Source organism: Oncorhynchus clarkii, chromosome 6 (genome assembly GCF_045791955.1).
Source record: "Oncorhynchus clarkii lewisi isolate Uvic-CL-2024 chromosome 6, UVic_Ocla_1.0, whole genome shotgun sequence".
NCBI lineage: Eukaryota > Metazoa > Chordata > Actinopteri > Salmoniformes > Salmonidae > Oncorhynchus > Oncorhynchus clarkii.
Genome location: NC_092152.1, coordinates 14,209,581 through 14,232,373, shown reverse-complemented (window position 1 = coordinate 14,232,373; position 22,793 = coordinate 14,209,581). Strand labels below are relative to the sequence as shown.

At 43.4% G+C, this 22,793-nt stretch overlaps 1 protein-coding gene across 2 annotated transcripts in view; it reads left to right on the top strand.

Annotated features, from left to right (window-relative positions):
• Positions 1 to 22,793, top strand: part of LOC139411917 (cotranscriptional regulator ARB2A homolog) — a 272,716-nt gene that overhangs the window by 125,743 nt on the left and 124,180 nt on the right. The window lies entirely within an intron of this gene.

The following is a 22,793-nucleotide window of genomic DNA, read 5'->3' as shown; positions in this document are numbered from 1 at the left end:
GAACTTTGAAAGTTCCTTTAAGTGCAGTCGACAAAAAAAATCAAGCACTATGATGATACTGGGTCTCAAGAGGACCGCCACCGGAAAGGAAGACCCAGAGTTACCTCTGCTGCAGAGGAGAAGTTCATTAGAGTTACCAGCCTCAGAAATTGCAGCTCAAATAAATGCTTCACAGAGTTCAAGTAACAGAAACATATCAACATCAACTGTTCAGAGGAGACTGCATGAATCAGGCCTTCATGGTCGAATTACTGAAAAGAAACCACTACTAAAGGACACCAATAAGAAGAAGAGACTTGCTTCGGCCAAGAAACATGAGCAATGGACATTAGACCGGTGGAAATCTGTCCTTTGGTCTGATGAGTCCAAATTTGAGATTTTTGGTTCCATTCGTTGTGTCTTTGTGAGATGTACAGTAGGTGAACGGATGACCTCTGCATGTGTGTTTCTCACCGTGAAGCATGGAGGAGGAGGTGTGATGGTGTGGGGGTGCTTTGCTGGTGACACTGTCAAGTGATTTATTTAGAATTCAAGACACACTTAACCAGCATGGCTACCACAGCATTCTGCAGCGATACATCATCCCATCTGGTTTGTGCTTAGTGGGACTATCATTTTGTTTTTCAACAGGACAATGACCCAACACTATTGGGCTATTTGACCAAGATGGAGAGTGATGGAGTGCTGCATCAGATGACCTGGCCTCCACAATCACCCGACCTCAACCCAATTGAGATGGTTTGGGATGAGTTGGACTGCAGAGTGAAGGAAAAGCACCCAACGAGTGCTCAGCGTACGTGGGAACTCATTCAAGACTGTTGGAAAAGCATTCCAGGTGAAGCTGGTTGAGAGAATGCCATGAGTTTGTAAAGCTGTCATCAAGGCAAAGGGTGGCTACTTTGAATAATCTAAATATATTTAGATTTGTTTGACACTTTTTTGGTTACTACATGATTCTGTATGTGTTATTTCATAGTTTTGATGTCTAGAAAATATTACAAATAAAGAAAAACCCTTGAATGAGTAGGTGTGTCCACACTTTTGACTGGTACTGTACATGCAACAGTAACTCTCTGTGTGTATTAATGCTTCAGTATAAAAGAGACGAATCCATGTCTCTAAACAAAGACTGGGAGGGATGGAGGGAGGGAGAGAAGGAGTGGTGGATAGATAAAGAGATGAAGGGATTCCCCAGGATGACAGTCTTCTTTGGGACCATGCAGCATAGTGCCCTATGCCCTGTGAACTGTGACCTTTAAGTCAGCGGGATGTTAGTTTATTTGGCCCCCTTTCTCAATCAACCCCACCCCTTCTCCACATGACTTATCTCTTCACTGCACCTTCTCTGTCACTCCCCTGCTTGGAGTAAGCTGTCACTCACACAACGACACACACAAAGAGAGAGAGGGACACACACACACAGATAGACATACACAAAGAGAGAGAGAGAGAAATGTGTCTTCCACACACACACACCGATTGAGAGTAGTATGCAGCAAAATGCAGGGGAGATGGAAAGGTGCGAGGACTGGGTGATCAGGGGAAGTAGTCATTTATAAGACGTAGACAGAGTCACTATATCCAGGAGGACAGTAGAAATTAATGTTAGACTCTCATGCTGATTAGGATATCAGCCCCCAAATATGTCCCTAATGGAGATCCTCAGGGACTAAACTCCCGTCCATCCGTCCGTCCGTCCCGTCCCGATTGTGAGGGTGTTTTTCTTCTTCACCCCTCTGTCAGGCTGGGTGGGGGATCAAATCAAGCCTCTTTAGTGGGTTTTTTTCATCTATTCTATTGGCATTGGGCTGCCCCCTCTCGCCCCACTCTCAACCCCCACTGTTAGAGGAGCGGGACCACCTGCACACAGTCCCAAACACACATACACACACTGAGGCCCTACACACACACACACAGTCATACACACACACACACAGTCCCAAACACACATGCACACACTGAGGCCCTACACACACACACAGTCATACACACACACACACAGCGCCCAGATAGAGTTGAGTTAATTAATGCGCTTCCTTACACACATTAAGAAGCCCTTAACTGCTTTTAGGATTGTTACGTTTTAGCCCCTGGTTCACAGTGTGTAACCTCTCAACCTTGGCAAGTCCCTCCTCTCTTAGAGATCACAGTCCATTGGCCATGCTTAGTGATGTCGGCTGGACAACAGAGAGAAGGAGAGACAACGGGGTGGCGCTTCTTAGCACTTTGCCATATAGAAAGATCTTTAGGAGAACACTTTACTCTGAATTTTAGCACTAATCCAGTTATCTTTTTTCTCACAGCCAAGCGGAGGAATAGCAGGAACCTAACCAACATTCATGGCTTAAGAAGCTTCCTTTTACTTTTCTTCTTCCCCGCCAGCACTTTCTTGCGTTTCGTATTGTTGCATTTTTTAGACGTTCATAGAGAAAGAGATGGAGAGAAAGAAAGAGTGAGATATGGAGAGAGAGATATGGAGAGAAAGAGAGTGAGATATGGTGAGAAAGAGAATGAGATGTGGAGAGAAAGAGAGAGTGAGATATGGTGAGAAAGAGGGAAAGAGATATTGAGAGAAAGAGATTGAGATATGGAGAGAAAGAGGGAGTGAGATATGGAGAGAAAGAGAGTGAGATATGGAGAGAAAGAAAGTGAGATATGGTGAGAAAGAGAGTGAGATATGGTGAGAAAGAGGGAGTGGGATATGGAGAGAAAGAGAGTGAGATATGGAGAGAAAGAGAGAGTGAGATATGGTGAGAAAGAGGGAGTGAGATATGGAGAGAAAGAGATTGAGATATGGAGAGAAAGAGGGAGTGAGATATGGAGAGAAAGAGAGTGAGATATGGAGAGAAAGAGAGAGTGAGATATGGAGAGAAAGAGAGTGAGATATGGAGAGAAAGAGAGAGTGAGATATGGTGAGAAAGAGGGAGTGAGATATGGAGAGAAAGAGAGTGAGATATGGAGACAAAGAGAGAGTGAGATATGGTGAGAAAGAGGGAGTGAGATATGGAGAGAAAGATATTGAAATGTGGAGAGAAAGAGAGAGTGAGATGGTGAGAACGAGATTGAGATATGGAGAGAAAGAGAGAGTGAGATATGGAGAGAAAGAGAGTGAGATATGTAGAGAAAGAGAGAGTGAGATATGGAGAGAAAGAGAGTGAGATATGGTGAGAAAGAGAGTGAGATATGGAGAGAAAGAGAGAGTGAGAAATCGTGAGAAAGAGGGAGTGAGATATGGAGAGAAAGAGAGTGAGATATGGAGAGAAAGAGAGTGAGATATGGAGAGAAAGAGTGAGTGAGATATGGAGAGAAAGAGAGTGAGATATGGTGAGAAAGAGAGAGTGAGATATGGAGAGAAAGAGAGTGAGATATGGTGAGAAAGAGAGAGTGAGATATGGAGAGAAAGAGAGTGAGATATGGAGAGAAAGAGAGAGTGAGATATGGTGAGAAAGAGGGAGTGAGATATGGAGAGAAAGAGAGTGAGATATGGAGAGAAAGAGAGAGTGAGATATGGAGAGAAAGAGGGAGTGAGATATGGAGAGAAAGAGGGAGTGAGATATGGAGACAAAGAGGGAGTGAGATATGGAGAGAAAGAGGGAGTGAGATATGGAGACAAAGAGAGAGTGAGATATGGTGAGAAAGAGGGAGTGAGATATGGAGAGAAAGATATTGAAATGTGGAGAGAAAGAGAGAGTGAGATGGTGAGAAAGAGATTGAGATATGGAGAGAAAGAGAGAGTGAGATATGGAGAGAAAGAGAGTGAGATATGTAGAGAAAGAGAGAGTGAGATATGGAGAGAAAGAGAGAGTGAGATATGGAGAGAAAGAGAGTGAGATATGGTGAGAAAGAGAGTGAGATATGGAGAGAAAGAGAGAGTGAGAAATGGTGAGAAAGAGGGAGTGAGATATGGAGAGAAAGAGAGTGAGATATGGAGAGAAAGAGAGTGAGATATGGAGAGAAAGAGAGAGTGAGATATGGAGAGAAAGAGAGTGAGATATGGTGAGAAAGAGAGAGTGAGATATGGAGAGAAAGAGAGTGAGATATGGTGAGAAAGAGAGAGTGAGATATGGAGAGAAAGAGAGTGAGATATGGAGAGAAAGAGAGAGTGAGATATGGTGAGAAAGAGGGAGTGAGATATGGAGAGAAAGAGATTGAGATGTGGAGAGAAAGAGAGAGTGAGATATCGTGAGAAAGAGGGAGTGAGATATAGAGAGAAAGAGAGTGAGATATGGTGAGAAAGAGAGAGTGAGATATGGAGAGAAAGAGAGTGAGATATTGTGAGAAAGAGGGAGTGAGATATGGAGAGAAAGAGAGTGAGATATGGTGAGAAAGAGGGAGTGAGATATGGAGAGAAAGAGAGTGAGATATGGTGAGAAAGAGAGAGTGAGATATGGTGAGAAAGAGAGAGTGAGATATGGAGAGAAAGAGAGTGAGATATGGTGAGAAAGAGAGTAAGATATGGAGAGAAAGAGAGAGTGAGAAATGTTGAGAAAGAGGGAGTGAGATATGGAGAGAAAGAGAGTGAGATATGGAGAGAAAGAGAGTGAGATATGGAGAGAAAGAGAGAGTGAGATATGGAGAGAAAGAGAGTGAGATATGGTGAGAAAGAGAGAGTGAGAAATGGCGAGAAAGAGGGAGTGAGATATGCAGAGAAAGAGAGTGAGATATGGAGAGAAAGAGAGTGAGATATGGAGAGAAAGAGAGTGAGATATGGAGAGAAAGAGAGAGTGAGATATGGAGAGAAAGAGAGTGAGATATGGTGAGAAAGAGAGAGTGAGATATGAAGAGAAAGAGAGTGAGATATGGTGAGAAAGAGAGAGTGAGATATGGAGAGATGCCCTCCTCTTACTCTCTCAAATTGCACAGATTATTTTCTTCTTCTCTCAAGTGGAAGATCCTCATGACTGAGAAGGGAAAGTCCCTTGTCTCTTTTAGCCTTCGTTATGTCAATGACTCTCCAGTAACAATGGCAGTCTGTTTCACCATGTTTTAAAACAATAATAATATTCTGTCATCATACACTTATACACATCTGTCAAATTCCATATAGGCCGCTAAGGTCACGCCGCAGTATGCACCGTACATCGTTTTTGTGTAGGCCCACTTATGGGTTCCATTGTTATGATGAAGTGGATGATTCCTTGTATGTACACTAATGTGCAAAGCATTGAGTATAGCGTCACTTTTAGAGGGCTTTCTGAATGGTTTCACTGAGGGGTCACTGAAGACCTACACATACATTCTCTAATAGGTAGCCCAACAGTTAGTGGCGAGCCAGCAACCCGGGGGCTAGTTTGAATCCTGAGTCTGAAGAGTGTTGTGCGTGCATGTCCATTATTTCAGCCTGGTTACTCCATGGGTTCATGTTTCTCTAGTCCTCAGGGGCCACAGCCATTCCTGTCCTTTTTCCCCAATGTCTGCCTGGTACGGGGCGGCAGGGTAGCCTAGTGGTTAGAGCGTTGGACTAGTAACCGGAAGGTTGCAAGTTCAAATCCCCGAGCTGACAAGGTACAAATCTGTCGTTCTGCCCCTGAACAGGGCAGAACGACACTGTTCCTAGGCTGTCATTGAAAATAATAATGTGTTCTTAACTGACTTGCCTAGTTAAATAAAGGTTAAAAAATAAAATAAATAAACATCCTGTCCTGGCAGGCACCGATTCCTACACACTCACACTCCGCCCCCGGCAGGCACCGATTCCTACACACTCACACTCCGCCCCCGGCAGGCACCGATTCCTACACACTCACACTCCGCCCCCGGCAGGCACCGATTCCTACACACTCACACTCCGCCCCCGGCAGGCACCGATTCCTACACACTCACACTCCGCCCCCGGCAGGCACCATGCTTGTTTCAAACACAGACATGGCACACTAGCACACAGGCATATATTGTATGTATTCACCTGGTTCCAAATGCCTCAGTCTCACCTTCACCCCTCCACCTCTCACTGTGCTCTGGGGCAATTATGTAGACATGTCTTATTTGATCTTTGACCCCAGCTAGAGCAAGGATGTTATGCTCAGCATATCCAAGGACAGGGAGGGGCTCTGGGAGCAACTTCACTAACCTCTCAACTCTGGGTGTGTGGGTGGGACAGAGCCTTGTACTGTAGCAACTCTGCTCCCGATGTTACAGTTAGGTCAACCATCAAACCATCTCCTGGCCCACTTGCCCCTCTCCCTCCAGCCCGACTGCAGCCTCAGGTCAAGCTCAAACGAACACTGACCTATCTTCCCACCCACACTCCTTTACCTGCTGTCAATTAATGACTTCAAGTAATTTCATCTGACAATCCCTGTTCCAGCGAGAGGCTACAGCAGAGATGTCACAGGGATGACCTTTTCGACCATGTGCAGCCAAGAGCAGTTCTAATTTCTCCACTTAAGAATCTGAGACAAACCGGGTAACTTCCTTTGTACTTTGTTAATGAGTTATTGAGTTGAAACAATGCCCCGGCAAATATTATCTGATGTACCTTGACTCCAGCAAGTTTCTGTTGCCATACTGTCTCAACGCCATCAATCTTTATGGAATATGAGTACGCTCACACTTCTCTTCGTGTCTGTACGTATTTCTCTCACTCAGTCTAACACACATTATCCCTTATTTTTCTTCCTTGAACTCTCTCTCTCTCTCTGTATCTCTCCTCTCTCTCCCCTCTATCTTTCCGCCTCTCATATATTTTTTTCTGAGCTTAACTTTCCATAGGCAGTACCTGGTAATTACCCACAATGCTACAGTCATTATTTTCCCATCTCTGCCACTAATTTGCTCCATATCGTCTCCTCACCCTGTAGACCGTTGTGTCTGGAAGGAAAGAGGGCTGAAGGGAAGAGAAAGATAGATGAAGGAAGAGAAGTCTAGAAGAGTCCACATCCAAGACAAACAGGTGTTTGAGTGAAGGTCCACATTCAAATAGCTCCAGTTCTAATACCAAACCATGTAATCACCTGTCCCTGCCGCTTGTTTAATATTTCATCATTAGGCCAATTGAAGATAATTCAGTTAGTCGCTGTAAGTGACACATTCAATATTCAAATGAGCGGGCTGCAGGTGTGTTTACTCAGTGTGTCTTCAGAGAGAGACAGAGCCAAGCTGAGATGTGTGTGTGTGTGTGTGTGCGTGTGTGTGTGTGTGTGTGTGTGTGTGTGTGTGTGTGTGTGTGTGTGTGTGTGTGTGTGTGTGTGTGTGTGTGTGTGTGTGTGTGTGTGTGTGTGTGTTTGCATGTAACCTGGAGACCTGTCACTTGTCAGCCCTTTAAATAAAACACACCTCATCCCCATTCTCTGTCTCACTCTCTTTCTCTCTTTCTCTCTCTCTCAAGTCAGTGTCTGTATCCATGAAGTGCTTTGAAAGGCTGGTCATGACTCACATTAACACCATCATCCCAGACACCCTGGACCCATTCCAATTCACATACCGCCCCAACAGATCCACAGATGACGCAATCTCTATTGCCATCCACACTGACCCTTTCCCACATGGACAAGAGGAACACCTACATGAGAATGCTGTTCATTCACTACAGCTCAACATTCAACACCATAATGCCCTCAAAGCTCATCACAATGCTAAGGACTCTGGGATTAAACACCTCCCTCTGCAACTGGATCCTGTGCTTCCTGACAGGATGCCCCCAAGTGGTGATGGTAGGCGACAACACATATTCCAAGCTGACCCTCAAAAAGGGGGCCCCTCGGGGGTGCATGCTTAGTCTCCTCCTGTACTCCCTGTTCACCCACGACTGCGAGGCCGCACACGACTCCAACACCATCATTAAGTTTGCGGACGACACAACGGTGGTAGGCATAATCACCGACGACGTTGAGACAGCCACCAGGGAGTTGGTCAGAGACCCGGCAGTGTGGTGCCAGGACAACAACCTCTCCCTCCAACATCAGCAAGACAAAGGAGCTGTTTGTGGACTACAGGAAACGGAGGACCAAGCACGCCCCCATCCACGTCGACGGGGCTGTAGTAGAGCAGGTCAAGAGTTTCAAGTTCCTCGGTGTCCACATCACTAAGGAATTATCATGGTCTACACACATCAACACAGTCATGAAGAATGCCTCTTCCCCCTCAGGAGGCTGAACAGAATTAGCATGGGCCCTCAGTTATACAGCTGCACCATTGAAAGCATCTTAACTGGCTGCATCACCGCTTGGTATGGCAACTGTTTGGCATCCGACCACAAGGTGCTAAAGAGGGTAGTGACTGGGGCCGAGCTCCCTGCCATCCAAGACCTTCAAATGGTCAAGGACTCCACAACGCAAGTCATATGCTATTCTCTCTGTTACCGCATGGCAAGCAGTACCGATGCACCAAATCAGGAACCAACAGGACCCTGAACAGCTTCTACCCCCAAGCCATAAGACTGATAAATGGTTTACCGGACTATTTGCATTCGACCCTTTCTGCACTAACTATTATAACTAATACCGGTGTTTAGAAATTTGGGTAAAAAAAAAAACTACTGATATATCACATTTACATAAGTATTCAGACCATTTGCTCAGTACTTTGTTGAAGCACCTTTGGCAGCGATTACAGTATCAAGTCTTCTTGGGTATGAAGCTACAAGCTTGGCACTTTTTTTTTTCTATAACCTTTATTTAACTATTTGGGGAGTTGCTCCTATTCTTCTCTGCAGATCCTCTCAAGCTCTGTTAGGTTGGATGGGGAGTGTTGCTGCGCATCTATTTTCAGGTCTCTCAAGAGATGTTTGATCGGGTTCAAGTCCGGGCTCTGGCGGGGCCACTCAAGGACATTCAGAGACTTGTTCCGAATCCACTCCTGTGTTGTCTTGGCTGTATGCTTCGGGTCGTTGTCCTGTTGGAAGGTGAACCTTCACACCAGTCTGAGGTCCTGAGCCCTCTGGAGCAGGATTTCATCAAGGATCTCTCTGTACATCTTTGCCTGGATCCTGACCAGTCTCCCAGTTCCTGCCACTAAAAAACATCCCCACACCATGATGCTGCCACCACCATTTGAGATGGGAGAAACTTCCAGATGTGCAACCACCTCCACAAAGGGACTCGAGAGCTCTGTCAGAATGACCATTGGGTTCTTCAAAGGTCCTTCTCTTCCAATTGCTCAGTTTGGCCGGGCAAACAGCTATAGGAAGAGTATTGGTGGTTTCAAACTTCTTACATATAAGAATGATGGAGGCCACTGTGTTCTCGGGGACCTTCAATGCTGCACACATTTTTTGGTACCCTTTCCCAGATCTGCGCCTCGAAACAATCCTGTCTCGGAGCTCTACGGATAATTCCTTTACTTCACGGCTTGGTTTGTCAACTGTGAGACCGTTTATAGACAGGTGTGTGCCTTTCCATCATGTCAAATCAATGTAATTTACCACAGGTGGACTCCCATCAAGTTGATGAAACATTTCAAGGATGATGAATGGAAACAGGATGCACCTGAGCTCAATTTCGAATCTCATAGTACAGGGGGTGAATACTTTTGTAAAATACGTTTTTTTATTTTTCTTATTAATAAATGTGCAAAAATGTCTAAACAACAGTTTTCGCTTTGTCTTTATGGGGAACGTTATTTTATTTAATCCTTTTTAGAATAAGGCTGTAACATAACAAAATGTGCAAAAAGTTAAAGGGTCTGAATATTTTCCAAAGGCAGCGTCATTACTGTGTAAATCTATGAAAGATAGGTGTTGTATTAAAGTCAATGTACCCAAGCGAGGACGGAGCCTATCTGTCCTCCGGCTACCCCATGGTGCTACCCTACAGAGTGCTGTTGAGGCTAATGTACTGTATTCCTCCATTACAAAACAGTGTTTTTTAATCAATGATTTGGTGACATGAATGTATTTAGTTTATTTTTATCTAAAAATGATCACTTTTTTTATGTTTCACTATTTGCATGGTCCTCCCCTTCCTCTGAGGAGGAGCCTCCACTGGTACATATCTACCTCAATTGCCTCAAAACGCCGCACATTGACTCGATACTGCTACCCAGTGTATACAGCCTCGTTATCGTTACTCATTGTGTATTTATTATGTTTCTATTTTCTATTAGTTCTATATATTCTCTCTGCGTTGTTGGCAAAGGCCTGTAAGTAAGCAGCTCACTTTTAGTCTACACCTGTAGACTGTCTGAGGGCTATCTATTTCCTGGGAGGGAGCGAGACAACAGCTGCATTGCTTGGTTTTTGTATATGCACTTTGTGACAACCGCTGGTGTAAAAAGGCCTTTATTTGATTGATTGATGGAAGGAGACGGAATGATTATAATTTGTTTTAGCGCGATATTCCACATGCCCGTATTGCAAGAATATTTGTATTTTTTCTTTTGAGCGCTTGTTCTGCCGTTGTCTTTTTGCCCTTGTCTCCTTCACTCCTTCTGTGCTGTGTACACCTTCCCATTGACACACACACATCAAGCCCCTACCACTCACAACAATAACGATGGGACTTCTTCCTCTCTGACAAGCGGTTTCAACTCACCGTTTGCATTTAAGGTTTGGTTCAACAGAATCGGTCATATTGATGCCGAAACATATGGAGCCACTATGTTACTGTGATAGAGAAGATGATCTTTCTATCTACACCCTTTTTATGTCTTAACAACTCAATTTGAGCACAGAGCAGGCACTACTAAAACAGGAGTACCAATCTGTGTTTTATAAATGTGCAATAAGCCTAAAACCAACTGTTCTACCTTGTTAACTAGCAAATAGTTCCGGGTTGGTTAAACTTGAAATATAAAGATTAGCTGGTTATGAGACCTGTGTTTAATTTTCTGTATTTCCTGCTACAAGAAATTAGTCATTATGAGTGAATATGCATTATGCATGGTTCTAGTGATTACTACAAATAAGCAGGTTAAACCATTTTGATGAAATAATGTCATTATTAGTGGGTCTGAGGGTTGTGGAGGGTTTATATTTAGCCTAGATGTCATTTTACAAGCCCTGAATTCATTAGATTACTGCTGACTGTTTGAAATGCAGTGTATTGACCTATAATTATACAACAAAGATTATTTAGAGAAGTTTTTTTTTACAAAAATCTAAATATATATTGTGAATCGCCCATAAGTTAAAAAAATAAATAATAATAATTATTGAGATATAATGTTTAGGCCATATCGCCCAGCCCTTGGACGGAGGGGAAGCCCGTAGTGGTTGTTTGTCAGTGTGTGTTGATACTGTTAGATTCATTCTTTCCTGTGTTGGTGGGCTGGGGTGTTTGTCTTGGCGTCAGTGCTGTTATTGTGGCCATAGCTGGGTTCTCTCCTCTCCCTGCTTCTCATAAATGTCCTGTAAACAGAGAGGAGAAAGTGGGGAAAGAAAACAGACAGTGAGTTTCTGGAGGACTGTGGGAGTGTGTGGGTCTCATTGATGAGAGGGGTGTGGATGGGTGGGGAATTGAAAGCACTGGTTGTCTTTGTACTGTTTTATCCTCCTCTTTCAAACAAGGCAAAGTTTGATACTGACCAATCAAGGGCGTTGGTCAGCAGACTCTTTAGTATTAAATAAAATGTTGTTGATCACATACACATGGTTAGCAGATGGTATTGCGAGTGTAGCGGAATGCTTGTGCTTCTAGTTCCGACAGTGCAGCAATATCTAACAAGTAATCTAACAATTTCACAACAACTACTTAATATACACAAATCTAAAGGGATGGAATAAGAATATATACATACACTACCAGTCAAAAGTTTTAGAACACCTACTTATTCAAGGGTTTTTCTTTATTTTTAATATTTTCTCCTTTGTAGAATAATAGTGAAGATATCAACACTATGAAATAACACATATGGAATCATGTAGTTACCAAAAAAGTGTTAAAGGAATCAAAATATTTTATATTTGAGATTGTTCAGATAGCCACCCTTTGCCTTGATGACAGCTTTGCACACTCTTGGCATTCTCTAAACCAGTTTCATGAGTTAGTCACCTGGAATGCGTTTGAGACAATCAGTTGTGTTATGACAAGGTAGGGGTGGTATACAGAAGATAGCCCTATTTGGTAAAAGACCAAGTCCATATTATAGAAAGAACAGCTCAAGTAATCAAAGAGAAATGAGTGTGTGAGTGGACCATTTCAGTTTGTCCATGATCTGCACGCCGGGGAACTTAAAACTCTCCACCTTCTCCACTGCTGTCCTGTCGATGTGGATAGGTGGGTGCTCCCTCTGAAGTCCACGATCATCTCCTTTGTTTTGTTGATGTTTAATGAGAGGTTATTTTCCTGGCACCACACTGAGTGCCCTCACCTCCTCCCTGTAGGCTGTCTCGTCGTTGTTGGTAATCAAGCCCACTACTGTTGTGTCGTTTCCAAACTTGATGATTGAGTTGGAAGCGTGCATGGCCACGCAGTCATGGGTTTACAGGGAGTACAGGAGGTGGCTGAGCATGCACCCTTGCGGGGCCCCAGTGTTGAGGATCAGTGAAGTGGAGATATTGTATCCTACCTTCACCACCTGGGAGCGGCACGTCAGGAAGTCCAGGACCCAATTGCACAGGTTGGGGTTGAGACCCAGGTCCTCAAGCTTAATAATGAGCTTGGAGTGTACTGTGGTGTTGAATACTGAGCTGTAGTCAATGAACAGCATTCTTACATAGGATTTCCTCTTATCAAGATGGGATAGGGCAGTGTGCAGTGTGATTGCGATTGCATCGTCTGTGGGCCTATTCGGGCTGTATGCAAATTGAAGTGGGCCATGGGTGGCAGGTAAGGTGGAGGTGATATGATGGAGGTGGAGGTGATATGATCCTTGACTAGTCGCTTTCAGTTTCGCGCAAATGCCGCCATCTGTACATGATTTCTGGTTAGGGTAGGTTTTAATAGTCACAGTGGGAACAACATCTCCAATGCACTTCCTTGTAAACTCACTCACCGAATCAGCGTGTAAATAAATGTTATTCTCTGAGGCTGCCTGGAACATTTCCCAATCCACGTGATTAGAACAATCTTGAAGTGTCGATTCCGATTTGTCAGACAAACTTTGAATAGTTCTTGTCACGGATACATCCTGTTTGAGTTTCTGCCTATAGGACTGGAGGAGCAAAATGGAGTCGTTGTCAGATTTGCTGAAGGAAGGGTAGGGGAGGGCCTAGTAAGCATTGCGGAAGTTAGAGTAGCAGTGATCCAGTGTATTGCCCGCACGAGTGCCACAATCAATATGCTGATAGAATTTAGGTAGCCTTGTTCTCCAATTTCCTTTGTTAAAATCCCCAGCTACAATATATGCAGCTTCAGGCTATATGGTTTCCAGTTTGCACCAAGTCCAGTGAAGTTCCTTGAGGGCCGTCGTAGTATCGGCTTGAGGGGGATATACACGGCTATGACAATAACCGACGAGAATTCTCTTGAGAGATAATATGGTATGTGTGTGCCTGTGTTTGCGCTTGTATCTGTAGGTGGGCTGGTCCATTATCCATAATCAACTGCTTACTGTTCCTCCCTGCTTGCTGTCTCACGCACCTCTCACTGTTGTACAGTATATGGAGCTTTCACAACTGTGTTTGTATTAATTAGATGGTTACAGGTCGAGTTGTCTGATCTTTGTCTGACTGGTTAGTGAGGACTAGGTTGGAGTGACACTATACACAAGGGAGACTGTGTGTCTGAGTGCAGAGAGAGAGACGCTATATCAACCCAGTGTTCCTCGCTGATTACTGAGAGAGAGAGAGAGAGAGACGCTATATCAGCCCAGTGTTCCTCGCTGATTACTGAGAGATAGAGAGAGAGAGAGACGCTATATCAGCCCAGTGTTCCTCGCTGATTACTGAGAGAGAGAGCGAGAGACGCTTTATCAGCCCAGTGTTCCTCGCTGATTACTGAGAGAGAGAGAGAGAGAGAGAGAGACGCTATATCAGCCCAGTGTTCCTCGCTGATTACTGAGAGAGAGAGAGAGAGAGAGAGACGCTATATCAGCCCAGTGTTCCTCGCTGATTACTGAGAGAGAGCGAGAGAGAGCGAGAGATGCTTTATCAGCCCAGAGTTCCTCGCTGATTACTGAGAGAGAGAGAGAGAGAGAGAGAGAGACGCTATATCAGCCCAGTGTTCCTCGCTGATTACTGAGAGGGAGAGAGAGAGAGAGAGAGAGAGACGCTATATCAGCCCAGTGTTCCTCGCTGATTACTGAGAGATAGAGATAGACGCTATATCAGCCCAGTGTTCCTCGCTGATTACTGAGAGAGAGAGAGAGAGAGAGAGAGAGACGCTATATCAGCCCAGTGTTCCTCGCTGATTACTGAGAGAGAGAGAGAGAGAGAGAGACGCTATATCAGCCCAGTGTTCCTCGCTGATTACTGAGAGAGAGAGAGAGAGAGAGAGAGAGAGACGCTATATCAGCCCAGTGTTCCTCGCTGATTACTGAGAGAGAGAGAGAGAGAGAGAGACGCTATATCAGCCCAGTGTTCCTCGCTGATTACTGAGAGAGAGCGAGAGAGAGCGAGAGATGCTTTATCAGCCCAGAGTTCCTCGCTGATTACTGAGAGAGAGAGAGAGAGAGAGAGAGAGAGAGAGAGAGAGACGCTATATCAGCCCAGTGTTCCTCGCTGATTACTGAGAGGGAGAGAGAGAGAGAGAGAGAGAGAGAGAGAGAGACGCTATATCAGCCCAGTGTTCCTCGCTGATTACTGAGAGATAGAGATAGACGCTATATCAGCCCAGTGTTCCTCGCTGATTACTGAGAGAGAGAGCGAGAGACGCTTTATCAGCCCAGTGTTCCTCGCTGATTACTGAGAGAGAGAGAGAGAGAGAGAGACGCTATATCAGCCCAGTGTTCCTTGCTGATTACTGAGAGAGAGAGAGAGAGAGAGAGAGAGAGAGAGACGCTATATCAGCCCAGTGTTCCTCGCTGATTACTGAGAGAGAGAGAGAGAGAGAGAGCGAGAGACGCTTTATCAGCCCAGAGTTCCTCGCTGATTACTGAGAGAGAGAGAGAGAGAGAGAGACGCTATATCAGCCCAGTGTTCCTCGCTGATTACTGAGAGGGAGAGAGAGAGAGAGAGAGAGAGAGAGAGAGAGACGCTATATCAGCCCAGTGTTCCTCGCTGATTACTGAGAGGGAGAGAGAGAGAGAGAGAGAGAGAGAGAGAGAGAGAGAGAGAGAGACGCTATATCAGCCCAGTGTTCCTCGCTGATTACTGAGAGGGAGAGAGAGAGAGAGAGAGAGAGAGAGAGAGAGAGAGAGGCGCTATATCAGCCCAGTGTTCCTCGCTGATTACTGAGAGAGAGAGAGTGAGACGCTTTATCAGGCCAGTGTTCCTCGCTGATTACTGAGAGAGAGAGAGAGAGAGACGCTTTATCAGCCCAGTGTTCCTCGCTGATTACTGAGAGAGAGAGCGAGAGACGCTTTATCAGGCCAGTGTTCCTCGCTGATTACTGAGAGAGAGAGCGAGAGAGAGACGCTATATCAGCCCAGTGTTCCTCGCTGATTACTGAGAGAGAGAGAGAGACGCTATATCAGCCCAGTGTTCCTCGCTGATTACTGAGAGAGAGAGAGAGAGAGAGAGAGAGAGAGAGAGAGAGACGCTATATCAGCCCAGTGTTCCTCGCTGATTACTGAGAGAGAGAGAGTGAGATGCTTTATCAGGCCAGTGTTCCTCGCTGATTACTGAGAGAGAGAGAGAGAGAGAGAGAGAGAGAGAGAGAGAGACGCTATATCAGCCCAGTGTTCCTCGCTGATTACTGAGAGGGAGAGAGAGAGAGAGAGAGAGAGAGAGAGAGACGCTATATCAGCCCAGTGTTCCTCGCTGATTACTGAGAGAGAGAGAGTGAGATGCTTTATCAGGCCAGTGTTCCTCGCTGATTACTGAGAGAGAGAGATAGACGCTATATCAGCCCAGTGTTCCTCGCTGATTACTGAGAGGGAGAGAGAGAGAGAGAGAGAGAGAGAGAGACGCTATATCAGCCCAGTGTTCCTCGCTGATTACTGAGAGGGAGAGAGAGAGAGAGAGAGAGAGAGAGAGAGAGAGAGAGACGCTATATCAGCCCAGTGTTCCTCGCTGATTACTGAGAGAGAGAGAGTGAGACGCTTTATCAGGCCAGTGTTCCTCGCTGATTATTGAGAGAGAGAGAGAGAGAGAGAGAGAGAGAGTCAACTTGCCCAGCTAGCTAGATCTGAGATAATCATTTAACACTACATTGTCTCCCTCTCCTCCGCGACTCACTCCATCACTCTTTTGATCTATTTTTTACTCCTCCAAAGGGCTATGGATTAATGCAAATCAAAGAATCATTCACTCAAAAAGTAAGATAAGCAACATAAATGTACAGATTTTTCAATCTTGGAGTGTTGGGTATATGATAACCTTGTGGACAGCTCACTGGAAGCCTGAGAGGACCCTTCTATTGTCTATTCAAGAGAGAGGGCAAACTGTCTATACGCTATTCACTGTTGGCTACTGTCAACAGTGCCACAATCAATCCGCACTCATACACATGCACTTCAAAACACGAGTGACAGTCATCACTTGAAGATGCTGGCAACAGGTGAGCAGTAGGGAATGTCAGACCTGGCACACACATTGGATGACCAGGGGGGGGAAAAGGAAAAGTAAGAAATAACTAATTTGGCAGGCGTGTAACAGGAAGCTAGTCTCTGAGGGTGGCCCGCTTCACAAGAGCTAATTAACCCTGGGAAATAATAACCTCAATATGTAAATGCTGTTTAGATAATGCAAAGTGCTATTGGGCCAGGTAGTCAAATAGAGGAGGTGGGTGGGCGTTGGGGCCAGCTGTCGGGATTCTGTGCTCGGGTGATAAGGGGAAGACGCTACCTTTTTGTCATGACGATCAAGCCGGTGCTGTCCGATGCTAGCGTAAAAAAAAAACTGAGCTACTTTATACTGTGACATGCTGAAACTGGACCTCACAGAACACACAGCTAACGGAGAGGTAAAGCAAGGTTGCTAGCTATATTTGGTTATGAAAGGTTTTTACACAAATTACTTCAGATTAGCTAGAGCCACACAGAGCAGTCCTTCATACACAGCACCTAGCGATTTAAAGACCTTGATGCTGTTGTCTATCTATTCAATTATTATGGGGGCATTCGGCTGTTAGTGAGAACCACATACCAGATTTTTACCAGGGTCGTTAACAATTGAGTTTTCAGAGTATTCTAGATGTCGGAGTAAAACAAGAATTTAACATCCGTATAGTGGCCATTAGACTTCAAATGTTTGCAGGTGCAACCGTTTTTATTAAATGTGTAATTTGTTTTCACATGCCCATTTCTTACCATTAAGAACCAACGATGTGCTAACTTTTTGTAGCATTTCTGACAATGCTAACTTTCTCAGCCGAAGCGCAGACGGGTTGAACAACTTGGTTGCTCGGCTGAGATTAATCAATTAACCTACACGCTGAAGAAGGCTACAACGCCTAAACGTCTGTGTACAGTGTCCCTGATGCAGTGAAAATAAAACATTTGAGTACAGACCCATTACACCTTTTGTTAATCAATAAATGCAAACATATATTTTGATTAACTAGCTAGCTAACATTACCTAGCTAGTGTTAGATTGCTTGTCCAGCAGCTAGCTAACACCAGACGTCTAAAAGCTAGTTAACAGTTAGCTAACAACCAGGCAAAGAATGGTAGCTAGCTATATTTGGTTATGGAATGTTTTTGCACAAATTATTTCAGCCGTTACCTAGCTAGCTAGCTAGAGCCAGACAACAACAGCTGACCTCGACACATATGCTAGCTAAAGTTAGTCACATCCAAATGCCAATCCTATGTTTGTCCACAAAACATAACTAGTTAGCTAGCTACATCAAAAGCAACACCAAACGTTGGGTTTATTGTCACTCTGCTACTGTACAGTGCATGCAATGGGCTTTTGCAACAATACCTAGCTAGCTAGCTACCTACTCCATAGTCCAAGCCATGGTAAGAGCTCGCCACATTTCACTGTCAGACAGGACACAACACAAATTGTAGCTGAGAAAGTATAAAAGCAAAGCTTGCTTTCATATAATTAACCCTCCTGTTGTGTTTGTTTCATGTTAATTAATTCTGTGTTCCCGGTCCAAAATGACCGCCCCATTATAGCTGATTATAAATCCATAATAATACATATATTACCACCTAATGTTGTGTTACATCTTTATATCAACTTATGTTCTTGTGAACATTACAAGTTTTGAACTTCTATTTGCTATTAACCTGAGCTCATACAACTTGTTTTTGAATTTAAAAAAAAGCATAATGTATGGATTATTTTGACTAATCAAATGCTCAGATGAAACATATTGCTATTTATCACAGACTACTTTGTGTCAAAGTTTAACAAGGACTCTTTCCTCCTTACCAGTGTCATGTTCAAAGATATGATCAAGAGCCTCACATACAGTATATCATTTGGTCATTGTGCTGCCACAGAATGAATTGTGAGCCAGGTCTCAAAAAAGCTTTATATACCAGAGCTGCGAGAAAAGTTATATATATTATTGAAACAATGTTGCAATTGTTTGTGAGAATGCCAATGGGTGTGGTTCCCTTGGGGAAAATATTCTATTGGGGAAAGGTTCCTGTAGGGGTTGCCATGGATGCCAAGAAGGGGAGTGAGGTGTGTGTGTGTGCTCAAACACACATGCATGTATGGGTCTGGGAGAGGAAGTGTGTCCATCTGATGAATGGGCATGTGACTGAACTCAATGTTATACACTTATTGTAGTCTCACCCATTAATTTCTAATGACCGGTCATTTTTGACCGTGAACACCACAGGTGTACAAAAGTTAAATAAAACACCCAAAATGTAATAAATAATCTAAATGTATTTTGTGTGTTCAGATGCCCTATGTGTACAATGTCATGGAACCTTATGACAGCCGATTAAATGAACAACATTTTTTCAGAGAGAACTTGTAAATCGGTCTAATTTGACCAGAACACAGCAAGAGGGATAAAACGAGTTTGAAATGGTAGTGTAGTGGGATTAGTGTAGTGTGTGACGAATCCAATACTTTAACTTGTATGCAGTATAAATCACACTGTTGTGGGAGAACCCCCATCCAAGAGTATGAATTACGCTGTTTGAGATGTTTTGAATCCTAGTCAACCTGCGTACACATTGTTTGAAGTACAGTAGACCAACATAGCTACTGTAGTAGGTCAAAGCTGTGTTCTGGAAAACCTTGGTAGAGTAGGCATCGCAGTGCCCATGTAAATGTTCTTAATGTTTAGTTTCAAACCAATGTCTACTTCTCAATTACGAGGGATGTGTGTAAGTCCTGATGACCACCTAACAAGCCTCAGTAGGGAAGGTCATGTGAAGAGAGAGAGAACAGCAAGTGTAGTTTGAGGGAGGGAGGGATTATGAAACAGAGCCCTTGTAGATGAATGGTGACTCAGGGAAGGAGAGGAGGACTTCAAAGGACTTGTTGTCACAGGCCTTCAGACAGCCAACTCTGCCCCCACCCCACCCCAATACACCCCTCCTCCCATGGTGATCAGGGTGGGGAAGGGCGCAGTGTTACCCACCTTTGCATCACCCTCCGTAGAGTCTGGCTCTGAACACAACCACCCTCCCTCCTTATATAATTACAACAGCAAACATAAACAAGCCAAGAGTTTATACTGAAATCCTAACTGGTTTATCTAGCAGATGAATAAGAATGTCTAAGGCCATGTTCAGGAATGGCCCTTTTCCCTTTTCAGATTACAACCTTTCAACAAATATTATGGTTGAACTGAAATGTACTATTTGATAAAACATACTTTTTTTGGGGGGGAAACAAAATTTAAAAGAATATAATATTTGTAAATGATATCATAAATAGGACTGGTGGAGTTATGTCACACATGCAGCTAACAAAAATATATGGAAACGTCAAGTGGAAAGGGGAGCAAGTAAGGAACTTCTCTGTCGGCCCTGCATTAAAAAACAAAATTGGTTAAACAAAAAAAAAAGTTTACCACTCATTTAAGGACCAAAACATTTTGCCATATAGATTGCAAAGTAGTTGGGAAGAGATTTTCGATGTACGGATTCCATGGAACATGGTTTATGAACTGGTACACAAAATGACACCAGATTCAAAACAGAGTTTTTGTATTTAAATTATTATACAAAATTCTTGCAACCAATAGAATGTTTTATGCAGGACCAGTTAAAAGTTTGGACACACCTACTCATTCAAAGGGGGTTCTTTATAAGTGTAGAATAATAGTGAAGACATCAAAACTATGAAATAATACATGTGGAATCATGTAGTAACCAAAGAAGTGTTAAACAAATCAAAATATATTTTATATTTGAGATTCTTCAAAGTAGCCACCCTTTGCCTTGATGACATCTTTGCACAATCTTGGCATTCTCTCAACCAGCTTCATAGTTCTGTGTAGAGCCATAAATTAGTAGGTGTGTCCAAACTTTTGAATGGTGCTGTATATAAAAAAAAAATAAGCAGAAATGATTCCAATTGTTTTTTCCCCATACATTTTTGCCTAGGGGATTTTAGTTTAATATAATTTTTGTTATTTACTGTACCTCCACACACATGCACACGTACGCACACACGTGATCACTCCAGCACAATAACAACAGCGAATCAACAACTATAATGAAAAGTATTTTGTCTGTTTTCAATACTCAATGCTTGGGTGTGCGTGGGTGTAAACTGTGTCTTCAGTGAAATGGCACAGCATTTTCCCCTGACCTTTATGAAACAAACAGCCATTGCCTCAGATAAGCCACTAGAACCGTCAGTCACAGCATAGTGTAAAACAACCGCCCCAGACATTTAGGCTAAGTGCGCATGAAGCTCTGTTACCATTTACCCCCTCTGTTAGCTAACCAGACTGTTTTTGCTCTCAAAGGTATTTGGAGTGGTTTCACCAAATGACAGAAAGGGTATTTATTTGCCTGCTGAAGATGGAGCATGGCACAAACAATTGCACTTAGTGTTGCTCCGTTAAAACACAACCCACGTGTGTGGACTTTATGGTCAGATGTATTGAATCTCATCTGATTTGTGCGTGCGAGTGCATGTGTGTGATTTGATTCACCATTGTTCATGCATATACTTTGTGTGAGTTGGAATTTAGTTTGGTTTAAAATACGCCTACCTACGGGGTGTTTGCTGCCATACAGGTGCTCCATCGATCCTGCAGCAAGGTACAAATTAACATTTAAACGTTACGTCATGTAGCCTATTGAGTTTTACATTTCGGACATTTACAATATGCAAGACCTATTGATCCAGTGAGCAGTCAGTATTTCTAAAAAAAAAACTGCCATCAGCAGTGTTTAATTTTATCACTGTCCCTGGAATAGATAGGCCTTCATGCTTACTGTGGCAGAACCATTTCTGTTACTTTCCCTTCTTCTCTTTATGTCTCTCATGTTTAGTTTATCTTTATATAACGGGTGGGTCTAATCCTAGATGCTGATTGGTTAAAGCTACATTCCAGCCGGTGTCTTTTCGACAAGTTGCCACCAGCTAAATCTTTGACGTTAAAATGCCTATTTACTCTGTTCCGTTTGACTGCCCAATCCACTGTCTCATCAGCCCAGCCAGGTACTTTATAAAGTAGAACTACACTGTAAAAAGCGTTGAGACATTATCTCACATTTCTTTTAGACTGTTTAGTTTTCAACAGCGGAGATTTGTATAAACCTTGCTGTCTGTCTCTCCAACATTTGCAACATTGTTTCAATATTGAAGTTGGATCTCCTGCTGTCCCATAGTAATGAACGAGTCGGGACGGGCCAGACAGGCAGCGTTTCTCAGCCAGTCAAAATCATGAATCAGCTTTTTGACGTTACTGTCATTTATCCGTATCTCATCAATAGATACAGAACAAAAGACTGAAGGACTGGGTCTCATCAATAGATACAGAACAAAAGACTGAACGACTGGGTCTCATCAATAGATACAGAACAAAAGACTGAAGGACTGGGTCTCATCCATAGATACAGAACAAAAGACTGAAGGACTGGGTCTCATCCATAGATACAGAACAAAAGACTGAAGGACTGGGTCTCATCCATAGATACAGAACAAAAGACTGAAGGACTGGGTCTCATCAATAGATACAGAACAAAAGACTGAAGGACTGGGTCTCATCAATAGATACAGAACAAAAGACTGAAGGACTGGGTCTCATCAATAGATACAGAACAAAAGACTGAAGGACTGGGTCTCATCAATAGATACAGAACAAAAGACTGAAGGACTGGGTCTCATCAATAGATACAGAACAAAAGACTGAAGGACTGGGTCTCATCAATAGATACAGAACAAAAGACTGAAGGACTGGGTCTCATCAATAGATACAGAACAAAAGACTGAAGGACTGGGTCTCATCAATAGATACAGAACAAAAGACTGAACGACTGGGTCTCATCAATAGATACAGAACAAAAGACTGAAGGACTGGGTCTCATCAATAGATACAGAACAAAAGACTGAACGACTGGGTCTCATCAATAGATACAGAACAAAAGACTGAAGGACTGGGTCTCATCAATAGATACAGAACAAAAGACTGAACGACTGGGTCTCATCAATAGATACAGAACAAAAGACTGAACGACTGGGTCTCATCAATAGATACAGAACAAAAGACTGAACGACTGGGTCTCATCAATAGATACAGAACAAAAGACTGAACGACTGGGTCTCATCAATAGATACAGAACAAAAGACTGAACGACTGGGTCGCTTCTCTGACAACCCTAGATTTGTATCGTGACTATATGCAATAGTATGAATGAATTAATAAAAATGTTTCTAATGAAAATATGTCAATCATTATTTGCAGATGTTGGTAATCCGTTGTATATAAGTGATAATG